Source organism: Humulus lupulus, chromosome 9 (assembly GCF_963169125.1).
Source record: "Humulus lupulus chromosome 9, drHumLupu1.1, whole genome shotgun sequence".
Lineage (NCBI taxonomy): Eukaryota > Viridiplantae > Streptophyta > Magnoliopsida > Rosales > Cannabaceae > Humulus > Humulus lupulus.
Genome location: NC_084801.1, coordinates 109,343,241 through 109,359,105, shown reverse-complemented (window position 1 = coordinate 109,359,105; position 15,865 = coordinate 109,343,241). Strand labels below are relative to the sequence as shown.

The following is a 15,865-nucleotide window of genomic DNA, read 5'->3' as shown; positions in this document are numbered from 1 at the left end:
TATTCACAATAATTTGCAACTCATGAATTTGAGGGAGAAAAGGTTTATCATCATGAAATTTAAATTCCATATTCCATATATTGAGTAATAAGGAATTTTTTAGTACCTTCTTCTTCCGCTTTGTACTTCTTTTCCAAGCCCTCCCAAATCTCTTTAGCGGTCTTGGTGTTGGTGTAGAGATCACAGAGCCTATCCAAGAGGCCATAGAGGATGTGACCCCTACATATCTTGGTGTTGGTGTAGAGATCATAGGCCATTGAGGACGTGGCCCCTACATATCAATTCATAGTCCTTACGCTTCTTCCTTTCTTTGACAACTTATTGAGTATCATCTTCCTTGGGTAACAAACAAAGTGGTGAGCAAGAATCTAATCTTTTCTTGCCAACAAACAAAGTTAGTCTCATCAAGCCTATCCAATCTAACAAAGTTTTGAGTAATGAATTTCAATGCCGAAAGAGAGTTAGATTCTTCTATGATATGCTATCTCAGATTATAGAGTATTAAAATGTTGGGGGAGAGTGAGATAACGCCACCTCAAAAAATAGAATCTACACAAAAAATGAATTGACAGACTTAAAAAAGATTGAGAAGGAACTTGCAACCCTAATTAGATCAATGGTGTTCTTCAACTTTGATGAAACTTCAAAAACCCTAGGCAAAACCACCACTTTCAGAAAATCCTTTCAGCAAACCAAAAACACAAAACCAAGGCTTATACACATTACAAAACGTTGTCCTAATACTCTATTTCCTAGCCACCATGGATGCTTGGTGCCTTCTCTTGAGGAAATGAGGATTGAGATTGAACAAGCCTTCAACTCTCAAAGTCAAGCACTTTCTTTGAGAGTTATTGGAGAAAAACTAGATATTCTTGGCGCTAGAGAGAGATTGGAGAGAGTAATCAAGTCATCCAAAACACTATTTCGACCCTTATATAGAGTAGGCATCGTCATTAGGTCTAACCAATAGGATTAGACTTGTAAAACACGTCATTATGAGCATTTTACGTAATTTCACATATAGGGTTTCTTGAAACTCTATGCATGAGGCGATGCCTCGCCCGTTGCCACCTTCTCTAATTTTGGACACTTCCAAAGGTCCTACAAATGCTCTAAATGCTACCAAACTTTTTGGGAGCCCTTAGATACTCTAATGCATCACTTCCGACCCAAAATTGCATTATCTAAGTGTCTACAATTGAAGCTCAAATTTCACATCTTCACTATTTGAATTTTACTAAGTGTTTATACCTTGATTGTATTTTAACACTTATCATTTGTATTTAGCCAATCCTAATATTCATTGGCTATCCCGAGAGTATGAAAGCCTATTCTCTCCTTGATATCGCCACAAATAAAATAATACATTCTAGGGATGTCATATTTCATGAAACAATTTTCCCTTTTGTTCACTCTCTTTCTCATGAAATTCTTAACAATTTCTTCCTTCAAAACACATCCCCTACTGCCAAATCTATTTCAAATTTGGAGAACTCAAAAAATACAACCTCATTTCCTTCACCTGATACCAATAATGATACTCTTCAACCTACTCCTACTGCAATCACTAGAGCTGGTCGACAATCAGTAGCCCCATCTCATTTATAAGACTACATTTGCCAATCATCTAATTCTTCAACTCCATATCCAATACAACAATCATTAACATATTCAAAACCTCAAAAGATTTTTGAAGCATCTAAACATCCTAAATGGCAACAAGTCATGAAAATCAAATTGGATGCCTTATAAGCTAACAAAACTTGGATTATAAAATCTCTGCCTCCTGAATATAAACCAGTAGGATGCAAATGAGTCTACAAAATAATTTATAAACCCAATAGTGCTATTGATCGTTATAAAGCTCGCCTCATTGCCAAAGGCTATACACAAAAACATGGCATTGATTACACTCAAACATATGCTCCTGTTGCAAAGTTTAACACTCTCAAAATTCTCTTAGCACTTGCTGCCATGAAACAATGGTCCTTACATCAAATGGACATTGATAATGCCTTCCTCCATGGTGACCTCAATGAGGATGTTTACATGACTATTCCCAAAGGTTACCTAAACATAACTCTGCTGCCTAAAAGCTCAGTCTGTAAACTACAAAATAGTCTTTATGGACTCAAACAAGCATCAAGGAAATGGTATGATAAGCTTAGTCACACTCTATTACAACAAGGTTACTTTTAATCTTCTTCAGATCATTCCTTATTCAGTTAGAATGAAAAATGGACTTTTTTTGGCATTATTAGATATGTTGCTGACATTTTGATTGTTAGCAATGGACCTTTTGTTTTACAACTTCTAAACGGCACTGTATATCTTAGTACCAAACTAACTTCAATACCAATGGAACCTAATCTCAAACTTAGCAATGATATGGGTGATGAGTTACCAAATCCCACTACTAATTGAATTCTCATTGGAAGCTAATCTATTTAACTATAACTCGGCCATATATCTCCTTTGTCGTGAATTGCTAAAGCCAACACCTTGCTTCTCCTAGAGTTCCCCACTTGCTGGCAGCTCAACAAATACTCTTTGTAGCTGCCTCCCACTTCATCTTCTTTCTAAAAATCTCCTTCATCTCTTCCTTTCTCTTCTCTCCTTCTCTTCTCCTCAACCCCGCCTTCGTTGTCTAGTTGATGTCGCCTTTGTTTGGGTCATTGACGCATGCCTCAACTCATCTTTCGTTTGTGTCCTAATCGCTCGTCCTCATCACCTCTGCTAGTCTTCATCATCTCTATTGGTTTTTGGTCATCTTTGTTTCCTATTGTGAAGAACCCGAGCATCTGTTTGGGTCACATTAGTGTACTCTATTTTTTTTTTATTTTATATCTAAAATATTCTTATTATATAATTTGGACATATACCAAACCTTTCTATATACATAAATATATTTTATTTTTGGTTTACAGATTTTGAAAAACCTGTCAAATAATATGCTTAATATAAAAATTAATCATTCTTCCTTTGATTTCTTTCATGAAATATGTTTTTATACATTATTTATTGTGGAATCCATTTTAGTTTACTTTGCTTCACCAATTGTTTTGTTTTCATTATGTATTAATTGAAATTTTATCTTGTAGAGGCATCATTAAAAAAAATTTACATCTCTATCCCACTTTCTTGTAGTGTCTTTTTATTTCAATATGACGAGAATGTGAAAATTCAAGATTGTTGAATTGCAGCAACAACAAAAACAATATGCAAATTATTTGGTATTTATTTCACAAATTAAATAATATTAAATTATTTATTTTAAAAACTAATTAGTATACAAATTAAATTCTATTATTTGAAAAAAAAAACATCTATCACTTTCAACGTCTCTCATTGGTAGATGTGAGAGACATCTCACGTATCCCAATGAGAGACGTTGAAAGTCCCTATTTTTGGACACCCTTCAACGTCTCTCATTAGGAGAGGGAGATGTATCCCACGTCTCCGTATGAGAGGCATTGAAAGTCCACCTACGATGACTCCACTTCTAACGTCTCTCATTGTGGTAGACATTGTAGACTTTTAATGTCTCCCAAATGAAGTCATAAAACCCTTACTTTGTAGTAGTGACTAGATGCTCTGTTTCTGGTTATTGTGTTTTTTTAAACAACTCCTTAATCTCTTGGAAGTCAAAGAAGCAAACCACAGTCTCTCGTTCATCTGCTAAAGCGGAATACCGCGCCCTGGCAAACTCCACATGTGAAATTACTTGGGTTCTCTCCATACTAAAAGATCTTGGCATTCAAGATCATCTACCAACAAACATGTATTGTGACAACAATGCAGCTGTTCACATATCCAAAAATCTAGTTTTCCATGAGCGCACCAAACATGTCGACATAGACTGCCACATCGTACGAGAGAAAGTTACACAAGGAGTACTCAAGATGACTCATGTCCATTCCAAGAGCAACCTATTCGATATCCTCACCAATGCTTTATTCCCTAGTTCTTTCCATGACATTGTAATCAAGATGGGTGTTAAAAATTTATACAATCCATCTCGAGGGGGGTATTAGAATTTAAGTTAGTTTTTTATCCCTAACTACTTTATGTTATTTGCTCTAATAAGTTTAGCTAGATTGTTACTTGTTTAGCTAGGTTGTTACTAAAATTCCGTATTTTAATATTACCAAGTTATTTAAAATAAATAACTTAATTAAATGCGGAATACTGATTAAGTTGTTCAGACAGATTCCAGTTTTGTTAACACTACTTAAGGAACTGTTAAAACAGAAACAGAAAAAGAGGTAAAAATTCAACACAAGAGAATTTTTACGTTGTTCAGAAATCCTTTCAGATAACCTATATCCATAGGGCCATGCCCAGAGAATAAACCAATTAGTATAGAAACAATGTGTGCAAAAGTATTGACTTAAACAATGTAACACTCCCTCTTAAGCTATTGTCGCAATCTTGTTGTATCCTTCTCTATAAATCTGATTTTAATGAAATGATGATTCTCTTGAACTCCCTTAAAAGAATAGCGAGTGCTCACTTTCTCCTAAAGTGAGACTTACATAGAATCCTCTCCCGAAGATCCTTATGAACACATTCACAATAGACACTACTTGTTTACAAGGGACTAGATAGATATCCACAAGTACACTCTGTACTCTCACAAAGATTAAGGTGAACAAACTTATTCTCTATAAAGAAAACACTCTTAAAAATAACACAATGTTTACAAATTTCCAAATAGCATAGATGAAATTTCCTAAGGCCTTGGCAAGGTATTTATAGGAAAAAAAATCGTCCAAGGCCAGCTTTCTCTGAGATCTTTGTAATCAATTTGTAGATTTCTTTGATTTAGGAAATCTACCAGCCAGATGAATTCTGTGTCAACAGAAAAGAAAACTGATGAGTCAGCAACGACATCGGACTTATCTGGCATAACGAACTTGGTCATTCCTTTTGACCATATTCATTTTTCGAAAACTTCTTTATTCCTGAATGTACACAATCCCTGAAAATATTCTCACAATATAATTTAAATACAATATTTTACCAATAAAGATTAATTGTGATAAATAAGGTAAAAATTGTATTCACACTAAATGAGATTTTCACACTAAAAACCAGCTGAATTATGTGATAATTAATAAAGGATATGGTGCTGATTTTTCTCGATTAAAAATATTTTTTCTAAAATAAACTTAGCCAATAAGGGTTTTTACAATCTCCCCCTTTGACAACTTGATAGACAAAAATATTTTAAGACTTTATTTTGAAAAACCCTGCACAGATAAACTGGTTAGAGAAAAATAGTAATGCAATTACTCCCCCTGCGAAAGTCATCTCAGTCATAATCAATATCACAAACAAGATAATCAATATCACAACCACAAAATAATATTTCTCCCCCTTGTTGTCTATCAATAAGCCAAATGAGTAAAACAAACAAAAACAAAAAGTAATCCAAACGAAAAGGCACAAAAGCGTTATTTTACAATTTATTTAAACCAAAAACAGTGTAACCAAAACGTAAACAAGGATATATGGCGTCATTTGGAAGGACCAGCACCAAGTTGAGACAACATGGTCTGCTGAAGTTGCTCTATGGTCAAGAGATAATTCTGGAGATTGCAAATTTGTGTCTAAACAATTTCCAGAGTGGTCTTGACACCAGCGAGTTCAATGACTACAAAATCAGTATCGTCAGCCTTGAGATCAATTCCTTTAGTCTTCCTGGAAGATGAGGACTCCTTCTTGAGTTTGTAATCTAGACCAGCAGTGGAAGGTCTCTCGATTTCATATTCCAATCAGAGTGGCCTTTGAGAATCAAGCAACTTGTAGATCAAATGAGGAAACACCAAATATTGGCCTTTCTTTTTGGCATTTCATACGAAAGTGATCTGATAAAAAATAAGAGCAGTAAGATCAAGTGGAGAAAGTAACAAACATTAATTCATAACATATTTTTACTATAAGGTTAGAAAATATATTTAATATAAATCATGCTTTTATTTTAAAAAATATCACAAAATATTTACTCATGTCACAAAAGAATATTTTATCCAAATTAATAAGTGTGTATGAGTCTTACAAAATTTTCCAACAGTATATCTTAAGCATTTGTGTGAGATTGTGAAAGCAGAGATCATTGCCCTATATGAAAATTTTAGCCTTTTTCAGGGTCACTGCCTTATGTGGTAATTTTTTAGCCTTTTTCTCAAAGAGTACCCAAATTAGACGTTTTCACACTACATTGAAGGCAACCTTTATCAGTGGTAGAGTATCTTCTACATAATTTTTTATACATAGTACAAACTTACTCAAAGATAGCAATCGCACAACAGTGCAGATAGCTCTATTCTAAAATGGAGCCCGAAAGTACCTTTTTACAATCATAATATCATACACTATAAACACAAATTGATTTGTATGAATATTAGTTGGAAGGACTATTTATTTTGAGTTGATTTTAAAAAAAAAAATATGCATGACATATATTAATTATAAAGTCTAACAAGTAGTAAAAATATATTTTGTCATAATGTTTGAGACTTTCTCTTTGGACAAGAACAAGAAGACATCAAGCAACACTTTCTATCATAGGGATATGACACAACACAACCAATATTTAATTAGCCCAAACCCCAAGGATTTTCTGAGGGAATCAAACCTGACCATATCAATGGCTTTTGTGAAAATATCTGCAATTTGTTTGTCAGTCTCAATATATTCTAAGACCAAAGTTTTATTTTCAACAAGTTCCTTGATAAAATGATGAAAAATGTCAATGTGTTTAGTGCGGGAGTGTTGAACAAGATTTTTTGTGATATTAATTGCACTAGTCGTAGAGTACACTGAAGGCAACCTTTATCAGTGGTAGAGTATCTTCTACATAATTTTTGTTACTTAGTTCCAACTTACTCAAAAATAGCAATCACACAACAGTGCAGGTAGCTCTATTCTAAATTGGAGCTCGGAAATACCTTTTAACAATCATAGTCTCACACACTATAAACACAAATTGATTTGGATAAATATTAGTTTGAAGGACTATTTATTTGGAGTTGATCTTTTTAAAAATATATGCATGGCATAAATTAACTATAAAGTCTAACAAGTAGTAAAAATAAATTTTGTCATAATGTTTGAGACTTTCTCTTTGGACAAGAACAAGAAGACATCAATCAACACATTCTATCACAGGGATATGGCACAAAAAAAAACAATATTTAATTATCACAAACCCCCAAGGATTTATTGAGGGAATCAAACCGGACCGTATCAAGGGCTTTTGTGAAAATATCTGCAATTTGTTTGTCAGTATCAATATATTCTAAGACCAAAGTTTTATTTTCAACAAGTTCCTTGATAAAATGATCATGAACGTCAATGTGTTTAGTACAGGAGTGCTGAACAAGGTTTTTTGTGATACTAATTGCACTAGTCTTATCACAAAATATATTCAAAGTGTCAAGATCGAACCCATAATCTATCATCATTTGTTTCACCCACAGCAATTAAGTCTAACAGTTTCCTACAGTTATGTACTCAGCCTCGACAGTTGACAAGGAGATTGAATTTTGTTTCTTGCTATGCCAGGAACCCAGATTGTTCCCTAGATAGAAACATCCACCACTTGTACTTTTTCTGTCATCTGCATTGCCTACCCAATTGGCATCACTAAAACAAACAAGGTTAGAGTTTGTTTCCTTTGAGTACCAAATGTAATACTCAACTGTACCATTCACATAGCGAATGATTCGCTTTACACCTATCACATAGGATACCACAGGATTCCCTTGACACCAAGCACACACCTCGACACTGTAGCTAATGTCAGGTCGACTAGCTGTTAGAAATAGAAGACTCCCAATCATGCTTCATGTAACGACCCAAAATTGTTAATAAGGCTTAGGGCCTTGATTAGTGTATCGAGATGGCATAATTGGTTTATATATATGTTTTGTTTATTAAATGCGTGACTATGTGGCATGCATGATTATGTGATATGCATGCTTACAAGTATTAGATATGCATGTGCATGTGGACCATTTATAGCTTATATGGACATATTTGTAATTTTGGCCCGTTGAGGGAATAAATGTGATTATATGTGGTAAATTATTGAGACCACATTATTATGTGGATATATTTGCAGCATATGGATCGAGAAGGTCCTAGTGAGGGGATTAGTGAAATAGTCATAGCAGGTTTTAATACTCGACTCGGGGGGAGCCAAGGGGTATTTTTGGGAATTTACAGAATATAGTTTTGGAATTATTAGTTATTGAACAAGTACGTGGTAATTTATTAGAGCGATGGGATTAATTGGTAGACATTAGGAACATTTGAGGAATCAACGAGAATTGGGGAGAAAAGACTATTTTACCCTTAGAGTAATTAAATGGCTAAGTAGTTTAGGGATGACATTTTGGTCATTTTGTTGTTGGGGATATGATCAGCTAAGGGCCTAGAGGTACTGAGGTACAATAACTGGTTTCTGCATTCTCTGACACCTTCTAATTATGTCATTCTGTACGTAACAAGGAAATTTCATTCATGACAGAATCTGAGACAAATTCAAGATCTTAACTTCAGTATTTTAAATAATAATCATTTGAAAAGATGAACTTATCATATATACATATATATGGGCCCAAAGACATGAAAAGGAGACAAATACAAGAATTGATTTGATTTTCTCCAACTTGGTCCAAGAATTGATGCATAAAAGTCAAAGCTTTTCTTATTATGCATTAATCGGCAACTAATACTTTATAAAGTAGTGTTCACAGCAAGTGAAAAGGAGTCCTCAATATTCCACCAGGAAAAGAGATTCCAAACAGAAATAATATTACTTGAAAAACTCTATTTAGAGGACGAATAGCCAACTTGTACAAAAAAAAGCAATGATGCTGGTACAAAAGCTTTTACTTAAGTTTCCTCCCCTTGCCTTACAATCATGACTCCATGATGAAATTGTACAAAGACAACAAAGTTGCCATCAACATCTCTCGTAATCTCTTGTATGATTTTTTGAAACATGTTGAAGTTGATCACCATTTAAGCATATAAATAGTTAACACAAAATAGATGAGGAAACACGAGACTTAAGCATTAAGCTACCTTTCATGAAACAAGGTGATTTAGGGGGAAAAAGAATCCAAAAAGAATAAATTAAAAACATAGCAAGAAAGATAAGACAAGCCTCACAAAGTAGGAACCATAGATGAATTTGATAATAGAGCACATAGAAACAATACATCAGAAAGAGGCCTGGTTTTGATATCCGTATTGTTAAACAAATCTGGAAGGCCAGGATCGCATCAAATATCACATCCACATAATCACACATCATCAATAATTTCCAAATAAATAATATATAATACATTAAGAAAATAATTAGAATGTATTCAAAACTATAGTGATCAAAACAATACTTTTCTCATAGTAAAAGAAAATAGACTAGAATTTTGAGTCAGGCTGACACCAGGAGATGCGCACAATTTGGGACACAAATCTGGCCCTGTGCTAGGTACTTAACAGTATGATAAGCTGGCATCAAAAAAATGTCTTTGAAGATAGCTTTGGACAGAAATTGAGCTTTTTCAATTTCTTTATTAATGGAACTCAGTGTTTCATCTAATCTTTACATTGCTGGATTTAAGAGACTTATAATAGTATTTTTATTTTCTTTTGGAAAGGACTGCTTGTCATATATTTCTCTAGTTAAGTATAAAAAAAAATTATTGTGTGTGTGTCTCAACCCCTTCAAAACCATCCCGGGCATAACAAAACAAGAAACAGACCTGCCACTCAAGATGACCCAAAACTGCTTTCCGGAGGCCTTTTCTAAGATGCAAAATGTCTCGACAACACTATATTCCAAATCTGCTTCTTTTTGCTTGGTGCGTCCAGATTTTGTCGTCCTCTTTGATTCTAAAATTATGGGTAGAACATAGAGCTGATATTCCTCATGCAGAAGTATATACTGCATATTTTAAAGCCAAGAAAACGACCAACTTCTTCAATTTGATAACATGTTTCATTAGACAAATATAAATGGCAAGTCTCACCTCATCCCTAAATAATGTTAGAACTAGATTTTCTTTCAGTACCACCTGAAATAATCAACAAAAAAGAAAGAGGTGAGAAAAACAAGCAATACAATATTCCATTGAATAAATCAATCATGTTTTTAATGTTGTACTCTTCAACCAGATCATTCTATTCCACATCTTACAACGAAAAGAATTTCAATACAAATACTTAGCATGGTGATTACATTTATAGAAAACTTATACCCTTTAACATGGGTACATACCATTGGCACAATTACAAAAGTTTTACAAATCACTTATGGCATTTATTTTATATGAAACAACCTTGTATTACAAATCACTTATGGCATATTAAGAAAATACTTATTGCATATATGGAATATATTTGAATAAAAAGAAAAATCCCATTTGTGTTCATAGTTGAAAGATTCATTAAGCGAGTAAAAACAGAGAACAATAATTAAAGACCCATTGACCGAAATCAGTGTGCATTTTAAAAATCTAAAATTATAGTAGTCATGCTCATGATTGTTTTTCTTTTTTTCTTGCATCAATGGGGATTTGAACCCCCCCTCCTCCCACACACCAAACCACCAGAGCTACTCAAGTGGCAACTATGCTCATGATTGTGAATGATAAAATAATACATATTTTTTTTGTAAAATTAGCTAGAAGTTTATCAACGAATCACCAAATTTATTTTTACAATCAAGAAATGTAATCTATTAAGGTTTACCATAGCAATATCGATGCTAGTAACACGAAGCTGCTCATCTGGACAAACAAGATACCCAAATAACACCCATTCTTGATAAGAAGTAACATTTGCAAGATCCTGGGCTCTCTACAAGGAGCAAATAAAATGAAGCAGTTAGCTAACAATTACCGTTGAAATTTTGGGGGGTGGGGGGACAATTGAAAATAATACAGCTAAAAATCACACAGAAGAAGTGTCTACCATTGGATGAGCAGAATTTGTAAGAATATCTGTATATCAAGGATGATATGGGTATAGATTCAATATTATTAGTATCAGCACCAAAATCAAAAGTATAAACGAAGAGAAAAAAGGGAGAAAAACAAAACACTAACCAGGGTACACTACAACTATTTGCGTCATGACCTCTTAAATAATCCATCCATTTCTATCAGAAAGGAGGCTCTTTGTTGAGTACATCTTGTCTCTCCTCTGTAATGAGAAATACGCTTGTAAAATTTGCAATAAGTTTGCCTTTCATAGACATCACCTTTCCCTGATTCCCATGGGGTGTGGGAATAGTTTTGACAACCAGCGTTCTCCATAACTTTACGGTCCAACTCACCACCTTCAAACAGCTTCATATAGAAGCTAGTCTGAATCAACCAAACACAAGAAATGTATGTTAGGAGAAGAATTTCACCTCAAGAAGATATAATAAATAAATAATTTAATTAGAGAGATTCATATTTTACCAAAATTTAAAGAAAAAGGAAGAGGGGGCTCGGATCCCTCTGCAAGACCGAGCCACCTACAACCTCTCTGCGAGACCGAGCCACCCACTCCCTCCGCGAGACCGAGCCACCCACCCCCTCCGTGAGACCGAGCCACCCACGACCCTGGGCCCGTCATTTTCACAAGACCCACGAGCCCCTGTCATTTGCGCCGTTTGCTGATGATAGGGAAGGTCAATTTTTCAAATTATGGGAGAGAAGAAACAAAGGTTGTGATGGAGATGGAGGTGGAGTTGTGCGATGGAGCCCCTGTCAAAGTGATTTGGGTGGAGAGAAAGGAATGAGGTGAGAGAAAGAAAAATTGGATTTGGGCAAAAAGTTAACCCATTTTTTCATTTGGCGCTTAATTTTTTTTTGTCTCGCGCCTATAATCTACTTTTACTTCTTTTTAATCTTACTTATTATAATACTTTTTGAAAAAGCTTATATTCATGTGTTATGGAAATAGAGATTTGTTGTAGTGGAAGACCCCAAACTCACTCTTTCTCTCTCCCTCTTCTATTACACGATTTTCTCCATATTTTTCCCTTGCTCTTGAAGAACTTTGAGGAGCTGAAGCTTTGGAAACCAAGGGGTTTAGCTGGGAAACTTGGGAGTTTAAGCACAAGGATAGAAGGTTGGAAGCTTGTGAGGATTCAATTAATAGTTGAGGTAAATACTTATCTTTGGTTATGTTAGAGAATTTAGATCTTTAGGGTGAAATTAAGATGAGTATTGGGTGATGAATTTTAAATGGTTTGGGATAGTTGATTCAATAGGATTGTTAAGGTTTTGTGTTTAAAAAATTTGCTTAAAAGTCTTGAACTCGTAGTTGAGTTTGAATTTGGTTGGGAGGCTTATTAGGATTGAATTTTGAGGAATTTGGCTGGAAAAAATGTTGAGCAAACCCAGAAATTCTAGGCACCAGGGGGCGTGCTACGACCCAGCTCATGGGCATCGTGACCCGCATACCCAGAATGCCTGGGTGTGGTCTCTGTCCTGAAGGCGCGTGGCGTCCCTAGGGGGGCAAGTCACTACCTGCCTCCCCTGAGGCTTGAGGATTTAGTCTCTGACTTGGGGGCGCGCTGCGACCCTTAGGGCCAGGTCACGGCCCACCTGGGGGATTTTGCCTTAGGTTGGTTTCTAGGATTGGTAAGGCTTGGGGGGTTCGAACCTAAGCGCTCGGGACGATTTCAAATACAAAGTTTAGTAGGAATCGAGGTCCAAATAGCTAGATAATGTTCCTAAGTATTTATTTGGATTAGAAATTGATGATTATCCATTGGCCACTATGACTAGGTTTATCGCCAATGCTCAGGACTGAGGATCATGCTCGAGACCGTTTTAATCCTCCGCTCGGAATTCAAGGTAAGAAAATTTCACCCTTGTGTGGATGTGTTCGGACTAAGATTCCTTGTATCTGGATATATGTGTTGTGTAACTGTGATATTGTTATGCAAAATATGAAATGAACGACCTAAGAGAGCCGGAGCTGATGACTTGCGCACAAGACGCAGCTCAGCCACTCTGAGCCGGGGTTAACTAAATCAACAATGGACTCAACCTATGTGAGTTGGAGTAAGTTGAGTAAATAGAGGGCTCGGCCTAAGGGCGCTGTTCCTGAGCATTTGTATATTGGTTGAGATATATTCGTGAACGTACATGTTTACTATTAATAGTTTGATGCTTATGATTTGTTGAACTTCTGAATGACAGTCATATGATTGATTGGGTGCTACTACTGATTATGTATTTGTTGTTATGGTTTTCTTGCTGGGTCTTGGCTCACGGGTGCTACGTGGTGCAGGTAAAGGCAAGGGAAAGAAGGACCAACCATGAGTTGGGGAGCTCTGGGGGTGAGGTGAACATTGTCAGCTGCTCGTGTGCCATGGCCGAGAGATGTTACAGGGACAGAGCCTAAAATTTATATTTTTCCATTGGAGTGGGCACTGGTTGTGTATAACTTTTGAGAATTGTAAATTATCTTCAACCTTGTGTTTTTGGGATTCCGTGTATCAAACATCTATTTTAGTGAAAATTAACTATTTATGATCAAAGTCTTTTAACCCTAACCTGATAGTTGACCCTAGGAACACATTTTTTATTCAAATGACTTGATTAGCAAGTCTTCCACCATTTAAAATACACAATGTAATGGTCTTGGTTATCTAGGGCGTTATAACTTAGTATTAGAGCCGTCTAGGTTTAAGGGTTCCTGAAGACTAGCTGGACATGTACACTCGCCACTAAAGACAAGCTCGACTCAGGGTTTGGTAAATGTATATATGCGATTTTCTGCCTAAATGTTTGAATGAAATATAAATGCTTTGTTGCATGATTAATAGGGAGCATGAGATACTGATAGGGCCTGGCCATTAACTGTTGTGTGATTGTTATGAGGCGTGCTTATTAGAATTGCTCTTGTATGTGAATGATTGTTTGCATTTTGATTGCCTATGGTTGATTGAGTTGCAATGGTTGACTATGGAAAGACTGTTAACATGTAATTATTGCCTGAGTACCGAGTTATTGATTGCAGATAAACATGGATAGCTATGCATCCAAGGTGATCTATACGACTAGCCGGCACAGGGTCTGAGTGTAACGCCCTGGATAGCCAAGACTGTTACACTGTGTGTTTATAAAACTGCTAGACTTGCTAATCAAGTCATTTAATTGAAAACGTGTTACTGAACTATAGTGGAACTAGGGTTAAAAGATTTTCGTCTCAAAAGCCCCATTTCTTATAAACAACATTTTCTGTTTACACGGGATCCCAAAAAAAAAAAAAAAGATTAGAACCATTTATAAAGATTCAAGATTTAAATACAGTAATTAGCCATTCTAAGGCAAAACAGACTGTTAGGTATTCCTTGTCCTGATCCACTTCTCGGCCATGGCGGCCGAACATCTGACTATGTACATTCAGCCCCGTAGCTCTCCGTCTCAAGGTTGGTCCAACTTGCCTTTACCTGCCCCACGTAGCACCTGTGAGCCAAGGCCCAGCAAGAAAACACAATAACAGAGCATAATCAATCAATAGACAGTCAAACATCTCATATCGCATAAGCATGTACTTAGTCAGTTTAAAAATTCATGAAAATCAAGTATTCATCATACCAAGTATATCAATTCATATCAATAATCAATCCACATATGATAACTAGGGTTAACGCCCTTAGGTCGCACCCTCTATTTATCCTACTAACTCCGGCCCGCTTAAACCGAGCTCAGTGATTATTAAGCTGTCCTTGGCTACCAGTGGCCGAGCCACCCCCTGTGCGCAAATATAATTTAGGGCACACTTAGGCCGTATATCACATGTCCCATGGCATAATACCATCTATGACATTATACCGTTAATAGGAGCACTTAGTCCCATCACAAACATATATCCGGGTGCAGTTTTCTTACCTTTAGATTCGATAGCTTCGTTCACTTTGATCCTTGAGCACAATCCCTCTTGAGCCCTAGCGCACACCTAGTCACAACCATAGATCAGAATCATCACCAAACCTCAAGTCTAAAACCTAACCTCGGGACCAATCCCGATCCCTCGTGAAGCCCCAATTCTTCCAAACGGGGTGGTGGAATCGAACCCCGAACCTCGGGGCGAAAACCCTTGAAAATAACCCAAAAACCTTTTTCTGGAAACAAGGTAGCACTACAACGCTCTTTGGAGGGTGCTACAGCGCTACAAACACAACAAAAAACACCCTCAGAACACTTGGCCTAGCGTTGCAGCGCTAGTCACAGCATGGCAACCCTGAAATTTTCCCTCCGATTTTTCCCGAGCCAAACCTTACCAAAACTTTTCCAATCTTCAACCAAACTTAAAAATAAGCTTATCAACATGTTTAACTCATCCCAAATGACCCAACCACATTAAATCTAAACACATGCACTCGAAATCCTAAAATTCACCATAGTTGAATCTAGAGCTCAAAATCTCAGCCAAACAACAAAACTTCAGAATTCTAGTGACCAAGTCCAAAGTTTCTTACCTTTAATTGGTTAGATTGATGTTAGGATATCCTCTACACTTCCTTGGCTTCCTCCTCCTCAAACCCTTAGCTTTAATTCCCTAGAATTCCCATCAAATTCAGCTTAGAAACCTAGGTCAACAACAAAACAGAAACTGAAGAAAACCTTGAAATCTTACCTCAAATGGATGAGTAACCTCTGCTAATCCTTAAGCTTAACTCAGGAACCCAATTGCTATGCTTGACCTAGCTCTCCTCTGAATCTCAGCTCCAAGAGACCCCAAGAAATGGTGAAGAAATCCCTAAATCGTATGAGAGAAAATAGACTTCCAATCCATTTCCTTTCCTTTTCCTTCCTTTTCATTTTTTTCTTTCTTTTCC

General features: G+C 36.1%; 1 long non-coding RNA gene across 1 annotated transcript; it reads right to left on the bottom strand.

Annotated features, from left to right (window-relative positions):
* Nucleotides 1–9,921: 9,921 nt before the first annotated feature.
* Nucleotides 9,922–10,846, bottom strand: LOC133801260 (uncharacterized). The gene is made up of 3 exons (XR_009876800.1): nucleotides 10,768–10,846; nucleotides 10,047–10,091; nucleotides 9,922–9,961 (listed from the first exon to the last, which is right to left on the bottom strand). It is a non-coding gene; the product is annotated as an uncharacterized LOC133801260 (long non-coding RNA).
* Nucleotides 10,847–15,865: the final 5,019 nt, after the last annotated feature.